The following is a 20,701-nucleotide window of genomic DNA, read 5'->3' on the forward strand; positions in this document are numbered from 1 at the left end:
TTTTTTTTTTTTACATGCAATTGTTTCTCAGGTAATTATATTTTCATTTTCATACTTCAATTAAATGGCTTTGCACTTACGGTTTCATTATGACAGTTTTGGTTATTTATTTTCTTCGCCGTTAAGAGGCTGTTGATTTGCAGATGGAGAGAGAGAGAGAGGAACAGACAGAGAGGCCTCTTCAGGCACCTGACATTTTGCTGCTCTTCATTAAAAAGGAGCTACAAACAGTTGAGGTCTAATTAAGACAGCAATTCAGGCATAGTTATGAGCATTGCACACTTTTTCCGAGACACATCACAGCAAATCTCTTTAATTCCCCTCTTGACTGCATGCATGGTTTTAGAGGTCTGCACGGGACTATTTTTTTAGTCCCACTCCCGCAAGGTTATATCCCGCACCCACCCGCTCCCGCTATATATTAACATTTTTGTTTACCCGCTGTCCACTTAGAATAATTTTCTTCCCGACCCGACCGTTCCCACTAAATTTAGATCTCGTTTCCAGAATCTCACATTTAAATTTTGAAATTTAAAATTCAAAGGTTATAAAGAGTGCTTGCTCAGCTAAAGAGCTGTCAGAGGGCCTCCTGGATGGGATTGTTCTCACAGCTGTAATTATGTGGTAAAGCGCTGTTTTTGTAAACTATCACTGTCTGTTGTTCTTTCTTTCTGAAAAAGGAAGTTCTGTCTCATGGCTGAAGTATGTAAGATCTGGCCTGCGGCATGGTCCTCGAGAGGAGCCATGATTCCCTCTCCCTCATATACAATATCAACTTCGCAGCCATTACTGAAGCCAGAGGAGCTGCCGTTGAGATCTTGCAGCTGTCTGCCCTGTAAAATGTGGTTTTCCTTCCTGTCTTCATATGCACAACACCAAGGCTAGTGGGCGAGTATCTTTTAACGATATAAACAAGAAAACTGTTCAGCCGTTGGGTTGAATGTTTTTTTTTTACAGTACGCTGTTAATAAACTGTAATAGATGTTGTTAATCACTCAACAAAGCTATAAATGGGGTTGTGATTGCATTAGCAGTGTTTGCGTATAGCTCACACTGGCACGTTGTTTCCGAGTAAAGCCGCAATGGCATTTGAATAGTCTTCCAGTTTCCACTGCTAATAACAGCTTTTGCTGTCCACTGTGTGAATTTTTGTGGCGTATCAATTGTGGATTGTCTACCGTTTCACAATTTGATTTAAACTGTAAAGATGGCGCAGTCTCATTGTGTATATGGCTCAGAGTTGATTTGCTCTTTACATTGTAAGGGTTGCTGAAAGCATATTTGCCCTTGTTGTTTTTTTGTGACCGCACATGAACACACTCATTAGTGTTTCCTGTACTGCTATTTTGAATCTGTACAAAACCAAAAGGAATCTATTTTTAAAAATAAAATATAGTATAATAGTTTAAAAAAAAGATTAGAGATTAGAATACAGTGAAAAGACTCGTCTGATTCACAAACAAAGGACTCTTATGAGCCAGTTTTATTAAAGAATCAATCAGTGTGACTCACAAACTCACAAGATTTGTGTCTGAATCAGTCAGAAAAGTGAATGAACACACTGAACATCTGACAAATTGGCTGAATATTTATATGAAAATTATATAATATGTTACAAAAATAGTATTGTAAGTACGTTTTGTTTAGGACAAAATACTGCGGGAAACTTTGACACATATACACACACTCCACACAAAATCACATCAGCCATGTGAGTCGAAGCCCCGGGGAGCTAATCTGTGGATGAAGTCTGATAAATTCATTTTGTTTTCTCTAGGCTGCAGCTGAGAGACAGAGAGATTGTCTGATGTGTCTGTCTCTACCATGTCTTATGACTATGAGCCTATTAGCTCTCATCATAGACATAGAGTTAGTAGTATTTTTTACAGACATTGTTGAATTTTTCATCTCATTGGATGACATGCGTACTAAGGGTGTTGATTTTTTTTTTTTATTCATTAACATAAAAACGGCAAGGCTATGAAGTATTTTCAGTTTTGTTGTCTGCATTACAGTTGTTGGGAGATGGGTGTTGTAAGGAAAAGTTTTACACACAAAAGCATTTTAGGGATGAAAACGAATAATTGACTTACAAATTAAATTGAATGCGTATTTATTTTCTAAAATGTAATCACTTTTTCAATCATGGCTCATAGGTGGATCACTCTGTTTTTCTATTTTAGCATTCATTTTTGTCATATGTTGATTTTGTGTGCAGATTAGATTGAGCGGTCAGACGGTCTGCTCTGATTAATCACTGAGCAGTCAAGCGAAGCCAGAATGTTTGCAGTCCGTGTTTGTGTGACCAACTGATTTAATGGCTGCACAAACCGTGTGTTGTTTTGATCTCACATCAGTCAAAATGAACAAAACAGGAATTGAGAGGGTCAGCTGTGTGCATTTGCACATATGTTATATGTTCATTTCCATACAAAACATGTGTGCAGGAAGTAGGAAGAGACTTCGTAGGCAATAATGATATTGGTTCCGTCATTGGGATCAAAGGTCAGTGAGTTACTGTGAGTTAGAGGACGGGAGATTGATCAGTTCAAACAATGATTGATTGATACGAATGCCTTGCACACACCGATAGATGGATACACAGTCATGCAGACAGACTCAGCAGTCATGGGCAATAATTCACTAAGCTGACTGCAAGCCAGCTGGACCCCAAAACTACCCACCCTCACCCCCCTTTTTCCTCCACAGGATGGGGGGCACAGCAGACCCCCCTTCCACCCCTTTACCCCTCCTTTCAGGCATGTGTCAGCTGCACCCGTTCCCCAGGCATCCCCGTGCCTCCAGGTCTGTCAGGGTATGCTCAGTTCATCTGCCCCCCTTTTTTCTAGCCTCTTTGTCCATTCATTGGGGATTAGTGTTATTGAATTATGCTACAGCCCTGTCACTGTCCCTAGATCACAGTTTTACCCCCTCCTGCCATCTCTGTAGGGGGCTACGCATGGGAGGGCGTCTGTCCAGGGTCAGGCCCCCAGACGCACGGCTGAGGGTGAGAGGAAGTGCAGGCCCGTGAAGCGTGACTTCCTCTACCTGGGATGAGTGCCATTGAGCACCAAAGAAGTGACAAGCTGCTCGCTTGATGGATGCGGGGGATCGTTTGATTCCATCTTTAATGTTTAACACATCATGAGCAGGACCACATGGAATCTGTGCCTGTAGAAACACACACCAATTTAGTTTTCAAGTTGTACACATCATTCACCCCTTGTGAGTTCATTTAGTAAATATTTTAGTTATTTTAATTAATATTTTCAGCCAAGGTATAACAAAAATTTTCAGCATTGGGATAGACTAAATGTAAAATATTATGATTCAGTATCCAGTATTGGTCAATATTGACTGGCATTTGACATTTGGGGGAACCATATCCCTTTTAATATCTATTGGTTAAAGGCCTGATTTCAGCTACCATTAAGAATGTAGTATTGTTAGCTTCTTTTAGCATGTTGAAATTCATTCTTCAAACAAATGACTAATTTGAGCCAGTTCGTTTAAGAAATCAATCAAAAAGACTCAGGCTTTGAATAAATCAGGGTGATTACTGAATTAAAGCTGATGGATGACTACATTACCACTGATGGATGTTTGAAATGATGAGAAAAAATAAATCTACACCATTTTATGCATCTTTTTAATACATTTAATTAAATTCTTTAATTATTTTTATATAATATTTGTTTATATATTAAATAAAATAAGTTTAATTAAAATCATTTAAAAAGATGGTACATAAAATGATAGATTTTTTTTTATTTTATCGTGGTATACTCATCTATTAACAAAGTTTGGCAAATTCTTTTTTTTTTTTTTTTTACTTTGTTCAACACATCATTCCATGTATTCCGTCCTCCCAAATCAATGGAGAAAAAGTCTGTCAGTTCTATCTGGACCTGCTCAGGACTCAAACGGAGGAATGAATAGAAAGCAAGAAGTACAGCCAAAAGTAAAGGGGCAGGAGACAAAGATTGCAGCCTTGCAGACGCCAGGGGAGATGTCTGTCTTTCCACACGGCTGCCTGTGCACATGAGTGTCTGAACCCATCACCTTGGTCTGTTTATATCATAGCGTTCTACATGCTTTAGCAAAAGGCCCTTTAATTCCAGATCTTCATGAGCACCATCAGAAGTCAGCAAGAAACTCACCAACGTTAAGCACTGCTCGCTCACTAACCAGAACTGCTAGGCGGTTAAATACAAGGCTTGCTAAGCAGACCTCTAGAATTTATACGCTTTTTTGTAAGTATTGCATGTCCATTACCATCTAAGGAGCTACAGTATTTTTTTTATATAATGTAAAAACAACATACTAAAATGGCCCCACATCCATCTACACCCCTCTCTCAGACACCCCATTGCTCAGGCACAAGACTGAGGTCAAATGACACACACACACACACACACAAATACACAAAGTGTTTTATGCTTTTATTGGTCTTCACGCCTCCTTTTGAGCCCTCTGCTCCACAGAGCAGCATCAACACTTCCTGTTTAAGAGCCCTCGGGACTGTGTGTTCACATGCACGCATTTTTTACTCTTTTTGACTCTCCCAAACACAAACTCATTTACCTCATCAAAGCATAGTTTTGTGTATCCCCACTAAGACAGGCTGTTTTCGATGCCTCTTACATATGGAGCCCATTATTCAGGCTTTATTTATTCACACAAAAGGAGGGGGTCCGGCCAACCATAACGTGAGGGAAAGACTGAGAGAGAAACAAAGGGAAAGATGAGCAGACTGTTTATATCCACTGTCCTGAATGTTAGTCGTTTGAACATAAAAAGAATGAAAGGTACCGGAAAAAAACTTGTTAATGAGTAACTGTAACTTATCTAACCATGTATGGTGAAAATTATAGGTTTATCAAGGCAGTGCTATAATTTCAGTGAAATATTGTAAATAGTATGGTTTTTGGAAGTAAAAAGTATGAATTACCTTATAATTTAGAGTATATATACTAGTATCAATATGTTCTCTGTTTTTCGTAAGTAAAAAAAAATATTTAGTTTGTTTTGTTTTATTTAAGTAGTTATATTTATTATTTTTGTTTTGATTACATTAGGCTTCTTTATGTTAAATTTGTATGTTTTTATGTATTATTTTGGTTATCAGTATACTTGTATTGGTCAATGACAAAAAACAATGTCTGAGATGATGATAAGGATATATATTTTAACGATAATCTTTTATAGCCAAATATTACCATTTTAATATTGTAATACTTTTACAAAATGACCCATGTGTCACAGTATAAAGCAGGTTTAAGTAGTAGAATATATACAGTATATAGTCAATGTATTTTTACATTTCTATCAGCATAAACCTTTTTTTTTTTTTTTTACACAAATTTATTTGTTTTAACAAGAACCTTTTGCTCGCTATCATAAACAAAATAGCCCTGGTTTGAGAGAAAGGAAAAGAGGAAATGACACTTGACAGGGCCAAGATTGTTTTGTAGACAAAATAGTCTAGATGTTAAGACCAATTTCATCATATTCTAACCACCAAATAAAAGAGAGAAAGGAAGAGAGAGGGACAGACATTTTTAGAAAGCACACAAGTTCAGTTACTGAAATTGACCAACAGGAAACCCGAGTGTTTCTGGCCTGAATCTGGACAAACACAGAGCCGACTGGACGGAGTCTGTGGTGAGAGGATAAAAGAGGGGAAGAATGAGCAAGGGAAGGAATTTGGTGTGTTCTTTCATTTTTGGCTCTTAGTTCTCCATATAAAGAGTGGGAACGTAACTCTACCTGTTCTCAGAGGAGAGAAAAACGACAAATCTCTTAAAGGTGCAGTAGGAGATCTTGGAAAATGCTAACTTTAGCCTGATAGCACTGAAAGCGAACGTCCCACCCTATCTGAATTGTTTCTCATAGAGAGAATAAATGGAAATGTTTGCATTGTGCTTCTCGATTGTTAATATTAAATCAGACATTTCTTATAAAAGTTCTTCCAAGACCAAATTATTGGGTTGTGCTAAATTTTATTGTATTTTTAAAGTATTTTTTTAGTTAAAAAATATCTAAACATTTAATTTTTTCCTACCCCATTTAAGAAATAAATAAGAACTAAAAATAACATTTTGCAGCAATTTTATTACATTTTTTACTAGAAAACAAGAGAAAGAAATCCTGATTACAGTACAATACTGTATCTCAACAATCCTCTCATTTGTTTCTTTTTATTTCTCCTTAAGAATAGAAACATCTGAGAATATTGTCTGGTGCAGACAGAGAGGCAGCAAGACAGATGGAGACTGAGAGTCTGTCCTTTCCTGGCCATCTCATTCAAAAGACCATTTTTTAATTGATTTCTGCTTTCATTCCTTTAGAATATTAACAACACACAGACGTGGTCCAGCTCACTAAATCTTAAACAGCCGACACGAAATGCAAAACATTCGCTTTCCATCTCATTATAACAAACGTCTGCCTCTCGCAAAAACAATAGTGCGCATTAAATCAACAGCAACTGGGTTTGATTTGCTATTCGCTCAGTCGTGGACACAGCGTCTCCATCGGGCTGCCAGGGCCAGACATTATCTCACAAAGGCAGTTTAGAGTGAGGAAATGCTTTATGGTGCAGGTAATGCAGCGCAGCATCACTCCACAGAGACAGACAGGCAGACACAGACATCCAGTAGCTTCTCAGTGCCAGTCAGAACAAATCAACCCAACCCCTAGCGCAAGACCTGCTCTTCAACTCTCACTCTCGGTAATAAACCATAATTGGAGAATATGACACTTGCTGGATGTCCTATTTCAAACAGATATTTGTGCATCCTGTCAGCTAGAACATTAATTTTGAGTGTCTAAGCAGCTGTACCTGAATGGGCTGTCAGCATTTGAAATAATTTGATTCACTTTTGACCCACATTGGACAGCAAGCTGTCATTCTTTTCCACAATGAGGCTCTCTGAGCGCACCCTAGGGCCTTAGCAATGGACATTTGGGGGGGTCACACACACACACACACTCAGTTTTTTCCTCAGTTGTCTGTCTATAGCACAACTTTCCTCCTGCCATTCGTGGTTTCCTCCTCGTAGATGAACGTTATCAAGCCATGTTTCCGCATACAGTTAGCACACTCAAATTAGACACAGACACACACACAGTGGTAGGGCACTGACCGGCAGTAATGGCATTAATGGTTCTGGCCTACATACAGTGTCTTTCAGGCTTGTGTGCGTGTGTGTGTGGAGAGCACAGGACGCGCAGCCAGATGAAAGAAGGAAAAGTTCGATTTGCATACATAATAACTGAACCGAACCTCAAAACATGTGGCAGCTGAATAATAATACTGATGTAAGATAGCATTTAAAATAACATGTTTTTCTCACAGAGCCAGACTTTTGACTATCGTCATGAAGTCTGGTCTATTTTGCAGTTTATTGCGGCCAAGAAGCACCCACTTGGACAAGATGTCTGACTGATGTTAAACTGATGTCTGACTTTTGTAAAATCAAACAGTTTTACAATGCGTTTAGAGGTGAGTATCTTTTAAATCAAAAAACAGTGAAGTACTAAAATTTTGCATAATATAAATTAGAGAAAGAAGCATAATTGGCACTCATTTTATTAGCCTGCTTCCTATTGTGACCACATTAAGATGGATAATCAGTGTGAAATTCTGTGCGATAAACATTTTAATTAGATTAATGTGTCTGTTCAGACCAACACGAACATACGCTGCCTTTCAATACAACAATCTGCCTTTTTAACAGAGGTGAGTTTTTAAACTCTTTTTCCATCTTACTGGCAATACATTTGGCCAGCCAATAAGATTCATGCTTTTGGTCACATGGCCAGAGCTAAAGTATCTGAAGTGTACCCAAATGTCAGAGAATAAATTTGTGTGTTCATTCAGCCAGTCTGCCATTTTTTTAATACATTGGTCTGAATAGACAGATGACATAGGAAAAATTGGGACGAATGTTTGTGCTAATCTTTTTGTGGTTTTTACTGCCTAGTTGCTTTCTTCTCCTTTCTTTCACTCTTTCTTGTTGTCACCCTTACTCTCTTCCCACAATGCCACTGCTGGTCTCCTTTGATCTATCAGATGGTCTGTTTCCCTTTATTTCTTCTGATGCCCTTTTACACACACACTGGCATGGTCTGTCCTTTTATATTTAGGTGCTCTGTCTCTTTGAGATCGGTCAAACACATTTACCTGAGATTCGTTTAACACTGTGGTATCTTGACCAGGCATGAAACCTCCGAGTTATGTTTTTATTTAAGATTTAGTGCTAAAAATCTGTACCATACTCATATACTATGAATGTAAGGCCCGAAACATACTCAAGTACATGAACAAATATTGCTAGCTATGTAAGCTAAATGTTATGTCTCAAAAGAATTATAGATAACTGACATATCTGTTAATATTTATTTGACTGTAAAGCTCGAAATATGCAAGTACATGAACACAAAAGCCGAAATCTTCCAACTGAACCATAGCTAAGGTTTATCCAAAAAAGTAACTAGGTTTGTCAGTATGAATATTCTATAGCGGAATAGCAGAAAAAAGCCGCTAAAAGGGTCTGAAAGTTGCTAAATCTAGTGCTAAAGTCGCGCTCGTTTGTGTGTGAGCCACGTAGGTGCTCTGTCTCTTTGAGATCGGTCAAACACATTTACCTGAGATTCGTTTAACACTGTGGTATCTTGACCAGGCATGAAACCTCCGAGTTATGTTTTTATTTAAGATTTAGTGCTAAAAATCTGTACCATACTCATATACTATGAATGTAAGGCCCGAAACATACTCAAGTACATGAACAAATATTGCTAGCTATGTAAGCTAAATGTTATGTCTCAAAAGAATTATAGATAACTGACATATCTGTTAATATTTATTTGACTGTAAAGCTCGAAATATGCAAGTACATGAACACAAAAGCTTCTTCTAGCTACGCAAGCTAAAAGCTGCATTCCATAAGTCAATGTAATAGGAATGCTATAGCAGGCATTAGCTTAAACTGTCAATGTAAACAGTATAATGTTAGCAAAAAAAATGCATTCCTTGTCTTTCAGGTGAGCTACTGTTGTGGCCTAGCAAAGCAAAACTTGCTGAGAAAGTTAGCTATCACTAGCTAGCTTCCTAAATAATTGGGAAAAAGTGTATACAAGAATATTATCAGCATATTAGAATGATTTCTGAACGGTCATGTGACACTGAAGACTGGAGTAATGCTAGTGCTGGGCGGTATGACCAAAAATTTATATCACGGTATTTTTCAAAATTATACCGGTTTCATGGTACATGACGGTATTTTTTTTTTTTATGAACCGGTATACCGCCCAGCCCTAAGTAATGCTGCTGAAAATTCAGCTTTACTATCACAGGAATAAATTACACTTAAAACATATTTAACAGTTATTTTAAATTGTACTAATATTTCACAATATTACTGTTTTTACTGGACAAAAATTTATGTCTGCACATTTGTATACAGTATGTTTCTGGCCTAAGAGCTTAACAGTCATAGCTCGGGCATTTCTTTCCCATTTCACCTCTCACCTTCCTTTAGACTCGTCTGTATAGGACGACCTTACAGAGGGGTTGAAAGAAACAGTAATAAGTGGAACTATATATCAGCATTCCTGTGTTTCTTAGGGAGGGTCATTTGTGGAAGTCAAGCCTCAAATCCCCCTCCAGCCCTCGCCGCACCTCTGTTCTTATAATATATTGAACGGCGAGACAATAACACACATCTGGTTTCCACCTCCCTATGGTTCTGTCAATGTGATTTGCTGCAACCGGGGAGTGCTTAGAGCCAGCATGGCGTATAGTGGTCCACTGCTACTCCAGCCCCCCATATGTGCGCGTCTTCTGTATACGAGGGCACGGCAGCATGTCATTAAGGGGTGATGGTGGTGTACACTGATGACAGCAGGAAGCGAAGGACCTCAACTGAATTTATAGTTGGAGTCAGAGGAGAGCTTTGCAGTTATGCCCCCTCCTCTTTACCCACAATGCACAGAGGTTGATTTAGTGGTGGTCTTGTCTTTGTAGCAAGACCTCCAGGTTTTGTTCAGTTATTGATCTGCTAAGGGGGTATTAGGTGTGTGTATGTGTGCACTATCAATTATGATGTGGCTCCATGATGTGCTGTCTCTTCTCAGTTTAGGACAATGAAACAATCTTAATGATTCTTCAGGTATATTTGTGTGCTTTTGTCTGTTTTGTGTAAGTGTGTGTATGCATTATGCATGGATCAGTAGACTAGTTTATGTTTTTGTGGGGGTTTTAGCTTTAATATTTTAATTAATATTTATGTGAATATTCTTAGCAACAACAACTGATTAAACAGATTTTTTAAATATTTTTTTAATATTAATATTGTTTTAATATTTTAATAAAATGTTTACCCTAATATTTTAATTATGTATTTTAATATTTTATTTTATTTATTTTTATATTTTATTTATTTATTTATCTTACTACATTTTAACTAGGGCTGCACGATAAATCGCATGCGATATTTAATGCTTAATGCGTCAGAAAGCCGGTTCTGTAATTAGCGGTAAATCTCCATCACCTGCGTGCTCGTCAGTGAACAACGGCTCTGTGTAGTTAATGCTGCTCAATGTGAAAGCACGCACGTGATGGAGATTTACCGCTGATTACAGAACCGGCTTTACTGATAAGATGCGCGTTAAATATCGCATGCGATTTATCGTGCAGCCCTAATTTTAACCTTAATATTTTTTATATTACCAATATTTTAACATTATAAGTAAAACTACTTGTATGTGTGTGTGGGGGATATCTTTTTATTAAATTTTAGCTTTTATTTTTTTATTTTAGTTTTATATAAATATTTATTGTAACATTTTTAGTATCAACAACTTTATGGGAGGTTGTTATAATATTTTCTTATAATACATTTTCTTATAATATTTTAGCTTTAATATTTTAGCATCTTTAGCATTAATATTGTTAATATAATTAGTTTTGTAGGAGACGAAAGATTATTCAGACTGATTCAAACCGAAAAATCTTGAGTTTTTTTGAATGGTTAATTTAAAAGAACTGGTTCATAAGAGTCATTTGATCATAAATTGTATACACTGCTGGTGTGGTATGTTTTTGATTCACTTAAACTAACTCATAAAAAATAATTAATCCAAGTACACTGCTTGCTCTGTTTTTGATTCCCTAAAAAGAGGCAGTTCATAAGAGTAATTTGCCCATGAATCTGACTACACTGGCAGCTATATGTTTTTGATTTACCAAAAAGAACATGCTCATAAGAGCGATTAGTTTGTGAATCTGAATATGTGTTTCTTTTGTGTGGCACTGAAAAGTGATGCAGCAAAGTCCATGTATTACACTGACACACGTGACTGAATATTCCATTTTGAAAATATATAATTTAACACAACATAATATAGATAAATTAGTCCAGTGTCCCTCTAACGAATGCCCACACCCAAACCATCTTTTTTTATTTCTGAAAGTGTGTCAGACATATGTGCATGTGTTTGTGCACATATGTTGTGGAAAGCTGTCATACGTGCACGTGCAATCAATTAGCACAGATCTCACAATACTCACCATAAATCTGTTCACAGGACGTATGCACTGCGCAAAACGAGAATGTGTGCTTCATTGTGCGTGATTTGATATGTTGCGTGTGCGTATTCTCTACACGCGAGTGGGTCAGCGTTAGGGCTTACCGCTGTAATACCCCCTGTATCCCGCGGGACATGTTGTCATGGTTACCGTGATGGTGTCGGCCTATCCTGGGCATTAGGGTTGTGGCCTGCTTTGCTACGGCCATGAAAACAAGCATGCTCAGCAGGTCACATGGCCCTCATCTACGACTACACAGGTCACGTGACCCTTATCGCTCTCTACGCCCAGGAGGGCCATCGAACGAGTGGTCGGTCCTGGTAGGACAGTAGAAAGCAGATATTGCTTTGAATGAAAACAGCGTATTTGAGGCATGAGGGGCCAGATAAGCTACAGCAGGTCCGTAGGGAAAGCCGAACAGGTCATCTGATAAGCAGAACCACACACACACACACACACAGTTTCCACACACAAGTTTCCCTCATACAAAGCTTCCAGCACAAACAAAGCTGCGCTCCGTCTCTCAACACTTTGTTAGTAATTGTCTCTTTTTCTGCTATCCTCATTTCCTCTGTCCTGCTTTATTTACACACTTTATACCTCCATTTCTCTCTCTCTCTCTCTCTCTCTCTCTCTCTCTCTCTCTCTCTCTCTCTCTCTTTTATGTCTGTGTATAGATGTAGAATGGTGTTGTCGAGTGATTAGTGTGAGCTTTAATCAAAACCCTTTATACAATTGCCTCGCATGTGGACCAGAAGTTGATTTATTATCATCACAGCTTTCTCTCTTCCGCAATCACTCCCTCAGTTGAATTATTTAGAATTCACTTTAATTAAACTACCAAAGCTGTGCAAAATAAGTTAAATATGGTCAATTATCATGCAGCTTTCTACAATACTTGATTCTGATTGGATTCTGTATAAATAGTTTTTTATTTTATTCTATTTTAATTCATTTATAAAAAGCATGCAAATGACACTTCAAGGAGCATGCATTATTTTTTTTCTTTAGAATTTTTTTTTTTTTGCTTTTGATAAGATAAAAATAAAGTAAAATAAAATATTATTTTATTTTATATTTTATTTTATTAATCAAAAGCATACAGATGACACTTTAAATCACATGCATTTTTAATCGTTTTTTTTTTTTTTTAGAAAATTATTGCTTTTGATAAATAAAATAAATTAAGAGTTGCAAACAGAATCTGACCTACAGTACTGTAGTCCATTCTGGGGTTCCAACAATAATCAGGCATATGTAAATATCTGGAGATCCCGAGAGAGACAAATGGATGGCCATTGTGAACCACGCATCATGAGAAAGAAAAGGAAGAACAGATAAGGTCCCTGGATATACTTGTATTGTATTGAGAGAGAGAAATAGACTGACCTTATCAAAGGACAAAGACTGAAAGAACATTACACCCAAGACGATGAAAGACAATGAACTACATTTGTGTAGAAACAAAAGGAAGAAAAATTATGCATTAAAAAAACTATTACTAGAAATACACTGAATAAATAAGATCTGCATGATATTTTTCTGGCTAATAAGGTGTAGCAGTGTAAGTATCAGTGAATGCTCTTTCTAATGCATCTTTAATGAAGTTAGTATGAAGTTGATAAAGCAACAAACATCGTCTAACAACCTCAGACATGTTGCATTTCTGGCCTCTAGAAGCAGAAATGCTTAATTACTAGGATAATAGTCTCGCTTGGCCTGACTTTTGATTTGCTCCATAAAGTCTCATTCTCATTGCAGCTTATTCTGGCCAAGATCCACCCACTTAGACAGGAAGAGACCGTCTGAACATTGCATTGGTCGTGTCATTTAAGGCTGAGACTACTCGGAGGATAAATGAGGGTTTAATTCTGACTGATCTGAATGAATACAGCACCCGTCTCAGTTTCCGCAAGTGGCTGACATGCTTTTTTTTAATCATTATTATTATTATTTTTATTTTTTTTAAGAGTCTGCACTTAGTTCACTTTTCACTGTACTTTTTGTTCACTTTGTCAAATTACAGCCTGCTAACTTGCAATGCAATGTGATTGTTCTCTAGGGGAGAAATTTGAACTGTTTTGCATTGCTTTCCCTTTTTCTGTTTTCCTTTCACACTGCATTCACTTCCACTTTCAGCACTTAAAAGATAAGAGAGTGACACAGAGAGATGTATTATGTTCATGCGAGTGATTTGGCGATACAACAAATGTTTTTCAAGTTGCTTTGATAGAGTGTGTGTAATTGTGCACCTATAGAAACTAAATTCACCACAGCGGTTCTGAGCAGCTCGGCTGTCACTAATAATTGTGCTGTCGCTCAGGGTCGTTTTGGTTTCTCTGATCAGTTCTTATGCTGAACACCCCACTGAGATTTGATTGACTTTCTTTTTTCACTGGATCCCAACTGAGATTTGAGATTTGTCTCACTCATTTGACAGGTTCTGATTTTGATGCCTAATGCTTATCTTGTAAAAGCTGTTGTATATTATTAATATTTAGATGATCTTAAATGGCTACCCTTTATACTTTATAACTTAAAAGTGTATTATGTTCACAATCAATGTTGAGTCTTGGTTTTTAATGGTGCCTACTAATTTGCTTGTGGTTTATTCTAATATGCCGTTTTGATGCTCCTTTTATGAGTCTTGCTGTCATTGTGCAAATGAGAGGGGTTGTATAATTCATGTTTACATTATTTTTCTCTTCTGCACACAATTAATGGGACACCCAATCTTATAATAAATACTCTGCTAGCTATCCAGAGCAGAACACTGTTTTGTCTCTGAAAAAGTACCGTAGCTTCTCTACAGGTCCAGTAAACATGAATAAAGCCATTGAGAGTACTGCAAAGTCCAAAAACAAAAGTCTAAACAATATTAGTCTCATTCTAATTTTTGTCATGAGCAAAGATTCTCATTAATCTCGTAAGGTCTCTGAACTTAGGAGCCGCTGTCTTTAGTAGAAAAGGTACAACATCGTGTCTATGAAACTCTGTGAGAGAGAGGAAACCTCAGTGAGGAATTCAACTGCAAAATAATAAAACAGTTCAGGCCAATTAAGTGCAGAAAAACACCATATAACCACTGGTTCAACATTAGTTTTACCTCAAACTCATTTTCAATGAGCTCACTTGGACACAATCCACCAGTCTGGCGGTGGTTCTGTCGTTTTAAGACTTCTCTAAATATAGCCGGCTGGTTGTAGCAGCGAGGCTATGTGTTGGCATTTTTGGATAATTAGGGATATTTTAGATCATGTTTCACCACAACCCCTTTTTATTCAGATCTGGTTTCTGTAACCAGCAAGAAAAAAGCTGACTCTAAGTTGTGTGGGTTTTAAACTTAGGTCAGGTAATATCAAAGCAGTGACATTTTTAGGAAGTTTATCTTGACATGAAGTCCTCCAGGCACTTTTGTTTTTATCTCAATGGCAAACATTCATGTAATTAAACTGACCTAGTGATTTTTATGGTACTCATGTGACCATAGGTCACTGCTGAGGGTTTATGATGACGTGTTTGTCCTCAGCTTGTTAGATACTGGTAGTCTTTAATTGCTTGTGGTTGGATTATCTAAAGGCAGACTGAATTGGGAAATGGAAAATGGCAATCTTGCCAATCAATGTATTTTTTTATTATTCTATTTATTTTTTTATTTTTGAATATGTATGTGGCCTACCATCGTTATTGGAAATCTGAGCAGGGCTTTAACCACCATAGACATAAATATATATTCAGAATAGTGGTTGACATTATGTTTTAATGACACATTGTTTAACTTTTATTTGAGTATAACTTCCTTTTCGTGCTTTATTGGAGTGTTTTAATGAAAACCATAAGTTAGAAGTTGGCGACAAAAGTAATGGGACTCAGGAAGTTGGTTAGGAACAGTGAAAACTCAATAAAGAAATATTCACACATTATGAAGCAAAATCTATTTTAATAAGACATTATGATTAGGTGCTGATTATGCATTTGTTTTGCGTGTATATATAGCATATCACATGAGTGCATATGTTTAGTTTATGATGTTATGGCTTTACTTGCATAATGAACTTCACATAGATTCTACAGTATGTTAAACAGACTAATGAAACTTTCCCCGAAGTTCCTTGTGTTTAGTTCAACTCATTAGGGATATTTTACTGGAAAACAGACAAAAATGATTAAGAAATTTTTTATTACTTATTTAAAATTTTAAATTAAATTAATTTTGAGCCCTGCAAATAGTTAAACATCATAGTCAGGATGAAAGTGTCCACTCACTCCCGCTCTCTCGCTTTCTCTCTCTGTCCCTGAGAGGTTGAGATCTGCTTAAGTGCTCAAATGCATCTGGATGGAAAGTGACACACGGGCCGAGCAGTCTGTTGCTGTAACACATGCGTTATGGGAGATAGTGTTGTACTACAGCAGCGAGAACAAAAGAGCCTGTTTTCCACTGATAGAAACCATCAGAAGACAGAGAGAGAGAGAGAGCGAAAGAGAAAGGCAGAGAGGGCTTGCTGACACCAGAATTCTTCAAGCTGGCACAGGTGATGGATTAGATGTGTTATCCAGGCGGACTGGGGCTCAGAAAAATCTATCCAAGAGCAGAAAGAGAGAGAGAAAGAGAGAAATACTGCTGCGTCCAACGGACCTGAAATATCCCTCCACATCTCACCCCATATACAGGAAGAGAAAGAACTGACAGACTACTCCTGGTGCTTTATTGGTGGTTTTCTATCTCTGTCTGTCTGTCAGTCAGTCAGTCAGTCAGTCAGTCTGTCTGTCTGTCTGTCTGTCTGTCTGTCTGTCTATCTATCTATCTATCCAGTCAGTCAGTCAGTCAGTCAGTCAGTCAGTCAGTCAGTCAGTCAGTCAGTCAGTCAGTCAGTCAGTCAGTCAGTCAGTCAGTCAGTCAGTCAGTCAGTCAGTCAGTCAGTCAGTCAGTCAGTCAGTCAGTCAGTCAGTCAGTCAGTCAGTCAGTCAGTCAGTCAGTCAGTCAGTCAGTCAGTCAGTCAGTCAGTCAGTCAGTCAGTCAGTCAGTCAGTCAGTCAGTCAGTCAGTCAGTCAGTCAGTCAGTCAGTCAGTCAGTCAGTCAGTCAGTCAGTCAGTCAGTCAGTCAGTCAGTCAGTCAGTCAGTCAGTCAGTCAGTCAGTCAGTCAGTCAGTCAGTCAGTCAGTCAGTCAGTCAGTCAGTCAGTCAGTCAGTCAGTCTGTCTGTCAGTCAGTCAGTCAGTCAGTCAGTCTGTCTGTCTGTCTATCTGTTTGTCTGTGTCTGTCTGTCAGTCAGTGAGTCAGTCAGTCTGTCTGTCTGTCTGTCAGTGAGTGAGTGAGTGAGTGAGTCTGTCTGTCTGTCTGTCTGTCTGTCTGTCTGTCTGTCTGTCTGTCTGTCTGTCTGTCTGTCTGTCAGTCAGCTGAATTATGTTTAAAGCTGAAGGAAATCCACTTTCAAAAGGTCATGATGTTTCCAAAGTCAATAAATAATTGTATTAACTAATACAAGCATGCTGTAGCAACAGTACTAGTATGGTAATGTGTCACTGTGAACTGATCTCAGGACTGCAGACAGGAGGCACCAGAGTTCAGCAAACACCTGCAGGATGTGGCCAGACTCAGAGAGAATGAAGGAGAGGAGAAATTGTCTGTCTGTCTGTCTGTCTGTCTGTCTGTCAGTGAGTCAGTCTGTCTGTCTGTCTGTCAATCAGTGAGTCAGTCAGTCTGTCTGTCAGTCAGTGAGTCAGTCAGTCTGTCTCTCTGTCATTCTGACTATGCATAAATGTGCGTATATTCATTGATACATTTATAAGTATAATAAAGAATTCTATGAATAAATATGTATATGAAATATTGAATAAATTATGTTTATGTTACGTTTATGGGAAGATAAAAAGAATGCTCACTAGATTATAGAGCAGAGCCATTGTGTTTGAATCCTTCTTTCTGTTACTAGTGAGTCGAACGTAGGAAAAGTTGGGGGTCAGGTTGGCCTTATTTTGACAGTTAACCCTTTCAGTTAGCATTACCCTCTCGCTTACTGGATAAGCGCTGACATTTGACCTATGAGAGCAGACAATTTTGAGGAATCCCCTTTAGTGTAATTGGATTCAGTGTGTTCAGGTGGCAGAGTCTCTCTTTCTGTGTGTCTCGACATACTTTCTTGAGCCTACACATTTAAAATGGATTACAGAAGATCTGAGATAGACCACGGGACAGATTGCTCTGTCAGTCTGAGTTCTGTCTCTGACTCCCTAGCGTGCCCATACACACACATTTAAACAAGGACATCCATTGTGCACAAGTCCCACAGCGATCGGAAACGATATTCTTGAGGTCTGTGCTTTATATAGCCTTTTTTATAGTGGAAAAAAAAGAAAGAAAAATACATATGGGAAACGCATTCAGAATTTTTTTTCTGGTCCTCTTTCTGCTTTGAACGTTCATGCTTAATGTGGTTTAGAGGTTATGGATAAAAATAGACAAGGGAGTAAATATTGTTGCCGAATATCTTTGAGCAGGTTTATGTTTCAGTGCTTTGTGTTGGAATTAAATTACCCTTGTGCTGTTCTTCTCTTACACCTGCCTTCTCTGTCATGTAATTACTTTTAGAAGATTGAATTGTGCTTTAATAATACTTTAAGAGGTAAACAGAGTTGCATATCCCTCTGGTTGTGGGAGGGTTATGTGGATGTGAGCATTCAAAAAGTTTGATTTGTATTCAGTACGTTTCTAGTACGAGAAGAGTTAGTTAACATGAATAATCTGAAATGGGATCTATTCAAAGCGATGTACCCTAAAGGTTCTTTCAGATGTGGGTGCGCATATTCACTTTATTTGTATAAAGTGCTCGTGCACAGTGTGGGAGCGAGTGTTTTGCAGTATGTTATCATGTTAAACAGCGAGAGAATTTCAATGCGAGTCTAGTTTCTCTTCAAGCACTTTTTTGTAGCAAGCTTACATTCTCACATCAAAAGCGTCCTCTTGGCATGAGCGTGTAGCTGGAAGGGACCGGCGGTCTCAGAAGTCCCTCATACAAATACAAACACACACAAATATACATAAACAATATGTATACAAAGAGCTACTCATATATACTGTAGAGTGCCAATGATTGAATATGCAAAATGAAATATTTAAAAGAAATAGAGTAAGAGACAGCATAGCATGCATATATAGCATGTATATATAAGTAAACTATATGAACTGTATATATAAATTAATAAATATGAACTAAATATAATTATAAATTGTCAACTTAATATTGACTCAACATAGCATAGCATAGCATTATATTGACATGATCTCAGTGCTGATTGACATGAAAATCTGATACACAAGTACATATAAAATGCACATCCTTATTTAAAATGGGTGAAGCACACAGAATGCTATGTGAGTGTTGGGTGTAGTTCTGCGTGGGCTCTGCTGTCGGAGCATCTCTGAATGAGAAAGACAGCTGCACTTACACTGCAGCCAAAGGGATGGCAGCCATCTATAATGTACATACGGAACCGAGGGAGGAAGAGAGAGAGAGAGAGAGAGAGAGAGAGAGAATGTGTCTAATGAAAAAGTAATGAGCAAATGTTGCAGAAGCTTGTAAGGAGAAGACAAGACTTTGACAGACAGAACAACGATGACAGGACGAGACTCAAGCCAGGTGAATGACAGATCAGTGGTCCAGAGAAAGAGAAACTTTAAGACAGAATCCATTTCCAAAGGCATTCGGGGAAATTAAAGGATCAGTGTAGCTGAAGACATTGCACATATACCACTTAGAACACTGGGACTGCCAAAGGACTGCCATTGATTTCAAACTATTTTTTGTGGGAAAGAATGTAAGTGTATGTGTATATAATTATAAAAACAAAAACTAATTAATAAGAGTAATTATAAAATAAAAATAAAATAATAATAAAAAATAAAGCATGTCCAAAAATAAAAAAAATGTATAAAAATGAATACTAATAAATCTTTATATGACTTGTTTTGTAAAAAAAAAAAAAATGTAAATGGCTTAGCAATATCAGTGTGTAAAGTATACAGTATCTAACAGGGGGTCATTGCTCCATTTCTCTATCCACCAAGGGATCCTTGGCCTTTAAAGCTGTGCATGCCTCCATCACCTTTATAGATCCATCCACAGAACCTACTTGCAGTGTCCATGTCTGATTGCTTTATAGGCCCCTGTAGGACCAGTGAACACAACATTTAACTCTACAGCCATCATGCCAGACCCACTTCCTGCCTGCAAATGAAGTATGTTTTTCAAAGTGCCCTCTGTAGACTGCTGGACACACAGTTCTCCGTGACATAAGGTCCCTGTGGTGCATGCGGCAGGTCGTATCAGGGTCACGCTCGGCTGAACAAGAGGAGGCGGGTCTTGTTGACTGGCTGACATGTTTTATGTATGAACACATTTACCATTACGGCAGGACGTCATTGTGCTGTAAATGTCAGTTTAGTGGATTGGGAGTCTGCCGCTCACAGATGGTTTTTACATTCAGGGGAGTGGACTAATGCTTGAACAGGGCTTTAGTGCAGTGTGGACGTGCTTTGGGCCAGAATTGTGTTGAGAAAGATTGTGATTTGACAGATTTGACAGTAGATTTGACAGTAATCATAACTGTTATTTGTTTTTGCCTTTGCACTCTGGTTGGTTTAGTTGAATGATCTTTGCTCTCCTGGGTCTCTGTTAGGCTCGCCCTCTATTGTAAAGCACTACTAGACAGACACATGACCTAGGACTGACCCTGATCAGAGACACACACTCCATGCAGGACAGCCGCAATGTGTCCTGGGTTTTTAATTGTCTTTTGGGGTGGGTGAAAGCAGTGGGAGGAGATGGTTTAATGTGAAACCTGTGACGTCAATTAGTATTTCATCTGATTTTATTGCCTTTGATGACCTTTAACCTGATCAAAACCCCTTTAGTCACTGTAATACTGTTTAAAGTCTAAAAAAATCTATCAAAAATGGTGTAGATTATTAAAATATAATATAAATAATAATATATTATATAAATTAAAACTATAATGTTATATAATAATATAGTAATATAGTAATCTATAATGTATGAAATATATATAAAGAAAATGTACTAATATATTTTATATAACTAATAATATTTTTT

The 20,701-nt window shown here is 37.7% G+C and overlaps 1 protein-coding gene across 1 annotated transcript in view; it reads left to right on the forward strand.

Moving 5' to 3' along the window:
• The window catches only part of LOC107697844 (plexin-A2-like), an 82,091-nt gene that overhangs the window by 60,875 nt on the left and 515 nt on the right, over window positions 1-20,701 (forward strand). The gene's annotated exons all lie outside the window — the stretch shown is intronic.

The sequence above is a fragment of the Sinocyclocheilus anshuiensis genome, unplaced genomic scaffold (genome assembly GCF_001515605.1).
Source record: "Sinocyclocheilus anshuiensis isolate Anshui unplaced genomic scaffold, SAMN03320099.WGS_v1.1 scaffold78, whole genome shotgun sequence".
Taxonomy (NCBI): domain Eukaryota; kingdom Metazoa; phylum Chordata; class Actinopteri; order Cypriniformes; family Cyprinidae; genus Sinocyclocheilus; species Sinocyclocheilus anshuiensis.